At 45.1% G+C, this 13,375-nt stretch overlaps 1 protein-coding gene across 2 annotated transcripts in view; it reads right to left on the bottom strand.

The window, feature by feature from the left end:
• The window catches only part of Zfhx3 (zinc finger homeobox 3), a 241,039-nt gene that overhangs the window by 26,577 nt on the left and 201,087 nt on the right, over window positions 1-13,375 (bottom strand). The window lies entirely within an intron of this gene.

Below are 13,375 nucleotides of genomic sequence, written 5' to 3'. Positions count from 1 at the left end.
GGAAGAAAAAGTAGAAGATGAAACACAGTAGGCAGACCAGGCCCTCTGCAGGTGTGTGTTGGGTGAGAAACAGCGTTCCATAGCGTTCTTTTATAGCAGTGTTTTCTTAAACACCAAAATGCAGGAAGGATGAACATCCAAACTGATTTATCAAGCGTGTTGGAAAAGAGAAGGGTTTCTTTTCTCCCTATGAATTTCTGTCACCACACTAACAACTGAACATTGGGAAAAGGGGGTAAAGAAATGGAATACAAAAGCTCTAGAGTAGAATGAGACTAAATCCAGTCCCTTCTAACCTCCCACAACCGACACATAATCCGCCGTCTTGTATCTGCGGGAGGTAACAGGGCTACAAGTGGGTGGGCAAATCTCACCAACTGCTTTGCCAACTTGAGTACCAGACACACTGCTTCAGAGATGCAAGAAACTAGACATTCCTCCTCCTGGAGCCACAACATAGCACATAAATTATAAATTTATGTGCTGATAAATTATAATCTGAGAAGGGTTCAGTGGATATCTGGATACTAATATGTAGGAAGAAATCAAATCTGGGTCCAGCAGTTTGCTCTTGGATAAGAAAAAACTGGGGAGTGGAACTAGGCAGGGAGTTTATCCAAGTTATAAACAGGTCAATGTGTCAGATATAAGAGGCTGCTCAGGAGGGGTGGAAAGGGAATGGGTGTCCTATCTGCTGGCACAATCAGGCCTCTGTGCCCCTCCTGTCCCACCACCCCGAAAATCAAAACACCAGTGAATGAAGAGAGGCGCATGAGGTTTGATTAGCAAACAGTGGGTATGGATGTGTTGGCAGAAGGAGCTCTCTGGAGTGTAGAAAGGAACCCGGAAGATTTTGATGAGAAAACAGCTGGGCTAAGGGTCTAATCAGGATAAGCACGTCTCCTCCAGTGTAACACACATTCCAACATGGCTGGCTTTGGTCATTCTAAAGCCTGGCTAGCATCTGAGGGATAAGCTCTTTCACTTGTTTTGGACATGGAACTCCATTTTTTAGAATTTTGCATAAAGCAATAAGGGAAAAAAATCCCAAAAAATGGTTGGGAGAAGATACATATACCCACAGCTGTCATCAAAAAATACTGTGACTCAGCATTTAGGTCACCAGCTAGCCTAATTTTTACTCCACAGTAAAACTGCTTTCTTCCCCACCCTGTCTAGTTCTCTAGCATGTATTTTCACTTTATATTCAATTTTGAAATTTGTTCTTCCATGGACACCAAGGAACTGTCATTGTAGATGTATACTTTAATAAACAACTTTAGAAAATCAATTTTATTCATTCAAATCATAAGGCCACAAAATTATTTTGAAAAAAAAAATTGTCAAATACAGGAAATATTCCAGGAAGTTGATGTTCTTCCCAGAATGCACATCTTATGACCTTTAACCTCAGTATCTTGGTAATCTGGTATCCATAAGTTTGTAGGACATCTATTATTTAAAAAGTACAAGGACAAGCATATTACACATAGACCCCCTCCTCCTCCCAACACAGATTCATAACAGTACTTTAATCTGTCTCGAATCGACTTCAAACCCATTTTGCTCTTAATGGGAGTTATTCATTTTCACTTGAAAGGTAATACATGACGGCGGGATATTTAATGTGATGGACTGGCTGCTGATTAACTAGGTGCTGTAACATTCTAGACCAGTTCCCCCATGGCCCGCTTCCCATCTCCTGGCCCCTGTCAGACCTGATCCTACGGAATCTTGCACTGCAGGTTTTAGACCTTGCAACACCATGAGCCCCTGCCCGGACACTTCCATGACCTCAGGGTAATGTTTCAGGAACTCAAGCTCCCTCTGTCCCCAGAGGGTTCCTTATTCTCCATCATTTTTATTTTTGCTTAGTGGATATTGTCTAAATAGTAATTCTTCAAATACACTCTAAAGATGGGGTGAGTGAAGGCATCAAATGGCACAGTCTTTAGATGATTATTTGTCCCTGTTGTCCCCTCACCTTCCCTATTTCACACCATTAGATTTTGGGCTCAGTACTTATAGTGGGGAAGGGCTACTACCTGCTTCTCCTCCCCTTCAGAGGCAAACCAAAATCCAGGCTCCGTTCTGACACCCATCCCAGTGTTTCTGTTAGTCTCTCTGGCCCCAAACTACACCAACGTTTACAGGACCACGACATCGCTGTATCAAGACCTCCACCTGCCTGTCACCCCACCATGGACTGAGTTGACTGTGTAGCTGCTCAGCAGTGAGAATGAATGGGCGCCGAGGCTGAGACCACCCAACTCATCTCACTCTCTTGGAGCTGAAAAGCAAACACAGGAACCCAGTGTGGCATTAGTTTCCTCGTAGGACCAAAGAGTCCATCCTCCTCCTTCAATGCTGAACGCGTGCATTGTAGCGGGGTTGCAGAGGTGAGCATTCCGGTTTCAGAAGCCACTATTCTTTCCCCCTGCATGGAGAGGGGAACCTTTATTACCTTCTTCTTCTTTTTTTTTTTTTTTTCAAACTCACACTGCTCTGGAATTCTAAAGCTTCTTTTGTGAGCTTGAGCTAAAGAGCCATTATAAAGTATTTTAAAAAATAAAATCAGTACTCGCTCACTCATTCCTCTTTATTCCCAGTAACACAACAGCTCTGCTGTAATGTGAAATACTGTACCTGCTGGTGCACAAACTTTGGGTTTAATCTCCTTTCTCTCCGAGACAACTGCGTCCTTGTTAGATGGACTCTGCCTGGAAGTGGACACGAGCCACCAGCTCACTAGCTCCTCTAGAGACAAAGCAAGACCATTCTTACAAGCAAGTTTATAACCACTCAGACACAACCTGTTTCCTAGAGGCTGTGGGAACTGAGACTGGGAGTTAGGTTAAGCACAGCTAACACAGTCTCCTCCCTACCTGGACCTCAGACACGAAAACATCAAGTCCTGAAGGGGAAACTTTGTCCTACTTCTGAGTGACAGGAACTCCCCATCAATGTGTTAGCTGAGGGTTTATTGCAGGCCACAACCCGAGGTTTTCTCAAGCTTCTCTCTGAACAACTTCAAAAGGACCTGAGTCTCAAAATCAATTTCTGCTTCATTTCTGTCACTAGCATATGTCCTAGGCATAAGGAAATGAGGCCGAAAGAATATCAAGAGAAAGTACTGTAGTTTTCTGCTTTGAAGACTTTTCTAAACTTGAACTTAAACTCTAAAAGAGATGTCACAATATAGAAAACACCATTAAAAAATCAATTACTGGTCACTCTGAGTCTGCCATGATGTAACATCAGTGCAAAGGAAATAGATGTGCTCCAGAGACAGGACATGGTTCAAACGGTCAGTGCCTGAAATCTCTGGTTTATACCATCAATGAGAAAACCAAACAATGTGAAGGGTTACTACCTGTGGCTGTTATAATAATGATAAAGTAAATTGGCAGCAATCTACATACCTTACAGCAGGGCATGGTATAGCCATTATAATGCATATTAGAGGACATTAAAAATTTCTAGCTCTGAATCAATATGGAAAAAATCATTGAAAATGTAAATCAGAAAAGAAGATAAAGTTGGAATTATATCACCACTATGTAAAAAAAATAGATATTAGGAAGAAACTAGAAGAAAATATCTTTAGGTGAGAGCATCTTGGGCCATTTTTAAAGTCTGTTATGTAGTTATATTATCCCTAATATTATAATTAAATGGTTTAGCATTTAAATTCAGCTGTCCATAAAAAAGTTGATATTTGGATCCATACTGTGCAAAACATCAGGTGGTATATTTTTTTTTTTACTTTGCTGGTTAAAGCAAATTTTCTCACTTTGGCAGTTATGTCATATGAAAATATGTGTTAAATCGCAATGAATCTTCCACAGGCGACACGCTGGGATCCTGGCATTTCAAAAGGGATCAAAACGTGGCAAGGAATCACGAGTAGTGCAGTGTAGATGACACACTCTGTCGGGCAAGGTAAACGGATGTTGTGACAAGGGAAATGTTGGGTCAAAATTCCTACTGAAATTTAACAGAGTGCTGGCCGTGGTTCCTTGCTACACCGATTTTCTCAGGAGTTAAAAAGCACATGGTCATCTTGTTAGGAGGTGCTGTTGGCCCACCTGGCTTGAACAGAAACAGCTGGTTGTCTCTACTCTGGAGTTCAGAAAATTCAAATTGGCTTTTGGGCAAAGGGCTAAGAGGTACTGTACTGTTCAACTGGGAGAAAGGAAACTAGCAAAGACAAATATTGAAAGAGGGAGACCTGATTCATGATTCTCCATTTTATTATCTCAAGTTCCTCTACGTTTTGGACAAAAACAGACAAATAAAAACAACATTTCAAAGGGAAATGTGGTCATTAATAAATGGTTTCCATAGGGAGAAAAATTATTTATGCTTGGAGGCATCTATCTTCAGATATCCTTTGACTTTATCATATTTGGGGAGTATTTAACCTCTAAAATAATTATTTAAAAAGGTATCCCTCCTCTCGTACTAGGAGGAAGAGCGGCGAAGAGGGCTCACATGAACTCAGGCAAGTTTTGCTGGCCCTTTGCAAGAAATGGTTCTATAATGTTCTAATCCCAGAGGATAATTAAAACAAGGCTGGAAAAACTTCATTTAGGAAATGACTTGCTTTAAAGAGTAGGTGAGGGAAGTATCATCCATCTGCTGATGAAGTGGTCACGTATGGGAGAAACGCAGCATTTAAACCTCACGTCACCTATGGTCTCATCTGCTCACATCACTCTTCCCAGAACACAGTCTCACCCAATCCCCGTCTTCTCTTCCAAATCGGAGTCACGGAGACTTTGGCCACAGAAGACTTCAAAGAGTTGTATATGCAACTCCAGTGACCTTGATTCCCAAACATGCCTCATTTCTCCTCTGGTGACATTGGCTGTATGACTCTGAAACCAGGCAAGGCACCGAGTTGCTGCCTCATGACAAGCCTGAAGAAAAACTGGAAATGACGAGAAAAAACAGAACTTGAGCGCATCCAGCTTTCAGCCCCCTGTCATCAGCCTGGGGACCCGCCTGTCCTCCAAGAACACGACAGTGCTGCTGCGTCTAGTTTCTGTGTTTCTTGAGCAGAATTTATCTTCTCACCACTCAACATGGTGGGGCTGCTGGCATGGTGAGCTCTCTGTTCTGCAGGTCAGGCCCTGATGTCCAGAGAATCTGGGCAGGAACAGAGCTGCCCGCTGTTGGGAAGTTTCTTCTCATTGCCTCTCTTGGTGGTACAGTGGCACTTGCAGGTGGTTTTCACCAAAGTGCTGAATCCTCTTCCTTTTGGGGTCTTGAGATCAGCCACTGGAGAGGGCCTGGGACGCTGCCTGGCATCTGATCCTTGTGCAGAGTCCAGAGGCAGCCACCACCCCCACTTCTCAACCATCAGACTCTCAGCTACAGCCCTGCTGACAGCCCTTCATCTAAACTTCCATCTCCCAAACCAGCAACATAATGGAGGAGCCAATTAAATGATTATTAATTCATGCTACTTTCCGTAAGCCAGGGGTTCTCACCGCCTTGCATTCCGTAAACCAGCTTGCCACCTGCCCCAGACATTTACAGCAATCCTTCATATCTCCATTGACGGAGAGGGAGCAATTTCACACACCTCCACACTCAGTGTTGGAGTTGGGCGACCACCCCAGGACCCCAGGCACAGATCTGGAAATGGTCACTCTGCTCGTGAGTATAATGAAATCAGAGCGCAGTGTGCTCTTTCCTCATAGCATGTCTCCTTCCACTTCTCAGGGACCTCGGACTCCCTCTCCACAGCAGAAACAGTGTTTTCAGAAGGTCATCAGACCTTCTGGACTTTGCGATCTTCGTCCTGCAGTGAAAGTGGAGCTAATCTTGGCATCTGCTCGCAACTCCTTCCCCAGAGGACAGGCTGGGCTTTCTTCCTCTCATCTTCTATGGAGCTGCTGCACTTGATAAGTGGCCAGAGTGCTGGCTAAACTTTTGTCTTCCCCTAACGTAGGGAATGATAGTTCCTTGAAAGGTTCTGCTTTGCTGCCAACTGGGTCTTTATTTATTTGCTTGTTTGCTTTTGAGACGGGGCCTTGCTAGGTTGTTGAGGCTGGCCTCGAGCTTGCAATCCTTCTGCCTCAGCCTCCCCAGGGGCTGGGATTTCAGGCATGTGCCACCAACTCCAAACATGCATGGTCTCATTCTGCCTCCAATAGGCAGATGTTCCCAGAAAGGAATTGGAGCTTCAGGTGAAGCAGAGGAAGGCATTGGAACACCCACCACAGAGTGGTCTCTGTGATGCGGCGAAAAAGAACTTAGGGCTTCCTTTCCCTGTCCAGAGTCCAGCCTAGTCAAACTCAGAACTTCTCCTCAAAACACAGTTCCAGTCTCAGGCATGGAATTGCAAGCTATTGCTGCTTTTACAGAAGCACAAACACCTGCCCCAAAAGTAGCAGAATATGCCTACACAGGTACCCCAGGACACACAGGTGTCATCCATTTGGATTTTGTTTCTAAAAAGGATTTCAAAGAAAAGTCAAGTTACACCACAGATGGGTGTAACTGTCACTCAGGGAAATGCTATTTTTCTCCTCCAACACAAATGTGAATGAGATAGGTCAGCACCTGAAAATCCAGCGGCTCTTCATGTTGGTATTAGTTTATTTTTTATTTGAAAATAATTATAGCTTCACAAGAAGTTGCAAGGTACAGAGAGGGAACATGCACCCACCACCCAGGTATTACTTATTATCCTATCTAAGAATTAAAGATGTCCCAGTCTCCAATCTCTCCTCACTGAGACCCTGTTGTTCTGGCCATTCCTCCCTCCCACCCCAATCCTACCATCCAGGAGTACATCTGCACAGACTCAGGGCTGGGCCTCTGCCAGGCCCTGGCCCCATCTTTGAGGGAAGCTCAGTATCTCTCTCAGTCAACCGGGGCTCAGCTCTTGCTGTCCAGTTGAAAAAAAAAAAAAAATAGATCCCAAGACCTCACACTTGTCACTGAAGTGGCAGCCCCGAGGTTCCCAAACTTCAACAAATCAGAACACCCTGGAGGCTCATTCACCCTGAGTGCAGGCCTCTCCCCAGAGCATCTGCATTTCCACTAAGTCCCCAGGTAATGCTGATGTTCCAGGGACCACACTCTGAGAACAGCTGTCAGAGCCAAAGCTTTCCATGACTGGGGGAGCCACTTCGCTTTGTGATTAACTAGAATCCACTGAGGGGACCCCACAGCATTAGAAGATCTACCAGTCCACTTCCAAATGATTCTGATAATATAGATGATAGACATTCTCATCTAAACCCAGGGAGGAAAGCGAGGTGTGGTCTCAAGTGATTTTCCTCTTAGGCCAAAGGAGAAGATGAAATATTCTGTGCCTCAAGGAACCTGTTTATCCTAAAATAAATGAAGACATATTTCAAAGCTGAAAACTCAGAAAGAATGACCTCCATGTGTTCTGTTAGCAGTGGAATCACTGAAGCCTCATTCTTTCCAGTGTCCTGGAGAACTCCTATGAGAAGAAGGCAGGCATCTGTGGGGTCTTTCTATCTCACACAAAGAAGTCTCTTTTTAGTGCCAGCTTCCCAGGTCTAGGCACCTGTGCACCACACCAGCATACTGTGCCTTTGCTTCAGTCTAGAAGATGCACACAGGTCGGCCCCAGGGCCTGCGTGTGGAAGGAAGCCCTGTGAGAGCGGGGTTCAGGCGCCATGTTGTAAACACTGCTCTCCCGGGCTCTGGAAGCCTTGAGTGGGGAATGGTGGGCCACGCTGACCAGTGAGTGCTGGTGCTTGCTCGTCATCACTGAGGAGAAAACAGTACTAGGTGCTAGCTCAAAGGCATCAATCTGTTGCACTAATTCCTTGCTGAAATATGCATGAGGCTGCTTAACTACACTGATGTGAGCTCCCAAAAGGACACGGTGCATTTCAGTTCCAGATCCCAGCTCCCTCTAGGTCAGGTCTGTGAATGAACCACCTGTCAGAACAGAGCCCTCACTTTGTTCAGACCAACACTAGCAGTTGGTCTTTTAATAACTGCTGGACCCGGCCACCGTGAGCCCAGCTCAGGCCAGAAGTTGGGGACCGGATAAAGATTCAGCAGGCTGCCTGCCTTCTGGCTTCTTGTCAGTTCCCCCAAAGAACCCCGTCTTCTCTGGCATAGCCTCCTGAGCTGTGCACATGTGCCAGCGGCAGCTGTGCCCGTGGTCGGAGGACCCACTGGGACTGCACTTATCATGCTGCCCTCTGGCTTTGTGACAGAACTGTGATGGCCAAAGACTTGGAGAGAGCCAGAGCAGGAGGGAACCTTGGAGTCCCTTCGACTGACAGAGGAAACGGCCCAGAGGTTTAAGAGATGGAAACCAGAGGTGTTGCCAGACCTGAGGAGCCTAGGTCAAAATTAAAGATCATTTGGTCCCCAGCAAATCAAATACTAATTAGGTAAATTAGGATCCCTGAGCCCCAATACATCATAGCCAGTTTGGGATATAACAATACTCTTCTGGCTTTTTCTCCATTCCTAACCTATCTTCCTAAAATAGTAAGTTTTAAGAGTGAAACCAAACTTGCATAAATAAACACAGACAATTTGGGGATGTGTCCAGCATGGTGATAGATGGAGGGAATGGTCAAGGGCTTCTTTTTGCTAGTCCAGGTTTGCCAGGATAGGGTGAGAATCTGTGCTTAGAAAAGAAAGGTATCACTCGGGCCCCTATGAGGCTTGCCAGTGGGAATAATCCTCCACTCTCCCCCCAAGGTTTAAAACACCAAGAAGATGGCAAACGGCTTCTCTCGGTATTTTGTGCGCTGGAGACAGTGATGTTTACATTGATGCTTCTCTCAGTCTCCGTGGAGGCTCCACGCTCCACTCGCTCACAGTGCTCCAAAAGCCAAGAAGTGATTTGCGCAAAGGGTGGGAGACAGCTCCAGTCGCCTTAAGGACCTCCTCAGGAGCTGTGCTCATCACTGAAACGGCTGAGTTCCCTTAAGGTGAAGGTGCCCGTTGTCTTTGCTAAGGAATGAAGCACAGGGCTTGTGCCTGCTGGTCACATGGTGGTTTAGATCCTGGCTGTGTACCTAGAGTTTGAGCTTTTGGTCTCCTCACCTGTCAATGGGATGACAGTATCTACTCCTGCGGTTTCCCGAGGCCAGTGAGGGAGCGGCACATGAAGCCTGCCACTGAGCCTGCGCGAGGTGAAAACGCCAGCATTTGTTGCTATGGTTTCATTTTTAGAAGTAGCTGGGAAATAATGCAAGTCCATAAGGCCATAAAACCGCAGAGTGAATGGGAGAGACCTGGGCTTTTAGGATAAACACTCCCAATATTCCTTTTCTGCACAGCAACATGGAACAATCCTACTAACCCATGGATTTGAGGTCCACCAAGCAGAAATTTGAATAATTTGATCTCAAAAGTATTTATCTGATGCTATTTTACCAACTGTTTGCTAACGAAACAACCAAACAGATCTTAAGCACTTGCCAGGTGCTAGAGATTATAAAAATCAATGAATGTCACATAGCCCCTGACCACAAACAGCTGACAGTTCTGTTTGATAATTAGAAAAGCACAGGATTTTTAAGTTCTCCTCCTCCAATCTTTATACAGTCAGACAAAGTGATTTGCTATATGTTCTTTAGCTTTATGATGTGGAGACTGTATCTCTGACCAAGCAAATTGGGGTCTGATGACATCCAGGAGACCCTAACATGAGTCTTAGTTCTCTAGCCTGCAAAATAAAGATAACATTGGACCCAAGAATAGGGGAGCCTAAGGGAAGTGTTCTTATGCCCCCACCCAAGATAGGTGTTAAGATGTTTTTTAAGTCATGATGATTCTAATAACATGTGCAAAAGCTAGACCTGGGACAAAGCAGGAAAGATTAACATGGCCACTTTGTAAGAATTCTGTGCAAATCTATAGTGATGAACAATGATAAGCTTCTTGATTTATATTTTTACTGTCCTTTATCTATACCTTGATGATAATTCTCACAACATATGCCATGATTATGTGACACCTCTTCTAGAAAGTGAGTTCCTTCCATGTTTGAATATCTGAACAAAATGTATTTGTTCAACTTATGTGGCCCCTCTCTCTTCTGTGACTTAACAATATGAATTCTCAAAGCCAAGGCCTTTGAATTACTGGAATTCAGGCAAGTCCAGATATATACCACACCCTGTATCTATTTTTGCTTCCCAACATAAAAATAGTTCATGATTTGTTTTCAATTGTGAGACAGAATTCTGCCTGCAGTGACTTTAAGCAGCCAAATTATACTGAAAGTGGCCTGGAAAAAAAGGGTGGGGGGAGGGGGACAAGTGGACTCTGGGAAAGCTGACACAGCCACACAATTCCCATCTGTGAAAACCTAAAACCAAAAATGGTTCCCACTGGCAGGAATGTGAGCTACAACGGGGCCACGCAAGTGAGACTCCCAGAATTCCCTCATGTGCATCCCACTGCAAAGACAGACTGACTTCCGGGTGAGTAGGGAAATGGAGCCAAGTGCCAGAAGAATAGTAATTAGGCCAAAAGGGTTTTTGAAGACCTCTTCAAAAAGGTGGTGAGTGGCCTGGGCTCTAGCTACACCAGACTGGTAATGTGGGTGCCGCCCAAAGGCACCCATGTGAGATGTCAAGGACTCTGCCATTGATGTTCACATCACACCAGATCTGATGAGTCCCAATAACACAGAGCCAGGTGAGAGCAGGACTTGGTGCTTCTGACCTCCAAGGAGCCCTCTGAGCCATGCCATATTAATTAGCCACAGACTAGGGAAATCTTTCAGTGACCAGTGTTCTGACTTCAGTAATTAGTATTTTTCAAGGTTTGCAGTACTCTTTAGTACTTCCACTTACATCTATTCATGGAGTTCCAGAACCATAAGACCCATTTAGTGCAACCTACCATTTTACAGATTTGAAACTGAGGTCCAGAAACCTAAGTTCATGCAGGTAATGTCAGTGGCAGAATCAAACCTTGAACCCAGGGTTTCTGACTCCTACTAGCCCAGTGCTTTTCTAATACATAAATGCTTCCTCTTAGCACATAACTTCTTTTGTCCTTATGGACCTAATTAAAGATTTAAAAAAAGGAGAGAGAGAGAGAAAGAGAGGGGGGGGGTAGAATTTTTTTCAGCCCCTTCACATTCTGTGTCACAGATTACATTTCAGGTACTAGGTTCCCCGGACAATGGCATCTCTATTTATACAAAGCTGTAAACAACAGGGAGAGTAAGGGGAGGGCTGGTAATAGATTTCCACCAGGATGTGCCTGACCTGCTTTTTTTCAACCTCAGTAATTAGAAAGGCAGCGGGTCTGCAGGAATTATTCATATGCAGCAAGAGCCGTACACTATACATTTATGTTAAACATGTCAAACCCAATTGGAATCATGCCTGCCAGCACCGTGTTCCATAAACACACTTTCCCCTCACAGTCGCCCGGACCTCGCCAGCCCATTAATACCGCCTGTAATAGGGATCTTCCATGGATTCCAATCGGGGACGCTCCGTTGCACTAATTGCTCTGTGCTAGGTGAGCATCATGGATTTAAAAAATATAATAATAAAGTAAAATCCCTTCAGGCCCTTCCTCCAGAAAAAAACAGACTACAATTCCTACTGCAAGTTTTACAAAAACACCAGGGATTTCTGAAGCATTATCATGGTGTCATTTTAAGGTGAGCTAGGGCTCCGCCCATCCCCCTCTTTTTTAAAGCACCAAGAACCCTAGTCATCCCGTCTCAAATTCCCTTAACTACACCCAGCCATGGTGCACTGTGGCAGTTACAGCATTTAAATAACCATCTTGCTATGATTCTTTGCCAAGAGTTCAATTTTTTCCCCTAATTATTAGTGATAAAGCATCACATTAATTGTATATCACTTAATTTACAGCAATTAATGATTGATAGGCTAATCATTACATTAATCATTGTTCAGTGGTTGACACTGGGGGCTCTTTAATCTAGAACACACACATTGAAATCCACTCTGGTAAAGACAACAAGGGGTCATTTTCATGTTTCAAGAGAGAAACCACAAAGTTGGACCGTGGAAATGGCTATGCATTAGGGAGGAGGCTTGGCTTCCAAGAACCTTCCTGTGCCCCCGCGCCCCCCCCCCGCCATTTGCCCATGAGAGAGCTTTGCCCTTGCCTTGACTAGAGGTGACCCTTGTCTCACAGGGGCTTGTATATGTGCCACCGCTTACCATCATGGAACCCACAGATGGCTGAGGCTGGTGACTCTCACCTGTCCACATTTCACAGATGAGACACCCAGGGCTTCTAGAGGCGAGGTCCCTCAACCAAGCTCACTTGTTATCTGGCGGTTCCCTGACTCCAGATCCACACAGTTCTTTCCACATCGCTAACCTGCTTTGAGACTGAGCAGGACACTGGCTCTTTACAAGGCCTATTGCTGGCTGCCAACCCAGTTCACTGTGAACTCACAGGGCGCTGCCTATCCTGCTCTCAGCTCACAACTCCTTATGCTACAACAAGATAGAAAATTAGAGAAAATGATCAGAGGCCGTGGGCCCACTGGTGAGAGCCTCAGCTGTCTGAGATCAAGTAAGCAGCAAAGCAACATGCAAACCCGAGCCCATTTGTACACCTTTGGGCAACTTGCTCTAGCTCTCCGGGGCTGTTTTCTTGTCTACAAAATGGTAGGAGTGAGAGGGTGGTTATTTATAACATTGAGTACATGGGTCAGGGTGGGAATCAAACGAGGTAATGTGTATGAAGCAGGGCTCCCCAACTTCGTCTCACACCAAGGCATATCAGAAAATGACGGCCCACTAGGATAAGCAACTAGCCCTGGCCCCGGGGCTGTGGGAAGCAGCACCTGTGAGCGCCTTTGTGGCTTGCCTGCCAGGAAGGACAGGAGCGAAGCCCTCTAACCGGGCCTCGCATAGGTTCCGAACTGACCGCAGCCTTTATGATACCTGCAACCTCATCCCTGCAAGGCCCGCGTTCAGGGTCAGGTTTGTTTCTTTTGAGTAACTATAGCTGTACATGTGTGGCTATTTAAATCCAAATTCATTAAAATTAAATAAAATTAAAAATTTGGTGTTCTAGTCACACTTTAAGTGCTCAATAGCCACATGTGGCCAATGGCTACCGTATTATTCCACTCAGATGCAGACCATTTCTATTGGCACAGGAAGTTCTGTTGGACAGCACTGACCTGTATTAATCCTGTTCTTAAGACAGGCAGGGTTCCTGAAGGTGAGGCCTATCATCTTGCTGATTAGAATTTGTGTTCACTGGAACTCTGTCTAGTGCCCTGTTTAGGGTAGGGACTCGGTCCCTGATCATGGAATCGACCCTGCTGGGAGTCAGATCACTATCTTGCCTGTCTCGCTGCCATCCAAGGTAAAAAAGACCTCACATCCAAGTAAAAGAATAT

This window comes from Callospermophilus lateralis, chromosome 18, assembly GCF_048772815.1.
Source record: "Callospermophilus lateralis isolate mCalLat2 chromosome 18, mCalLat2.hap1, whole genome shotgun sequence".
NCBI lineage: Eukaryota > Metazoa > Chordata > Mammalia > Rodentia > Sciuridae > Callospermophilus > Callospermophilus lateralis.
Note: the sequence above shows the minus strand (reverse complement) of the source record. Positions and strands in the feature narration are given on the sequence as shown.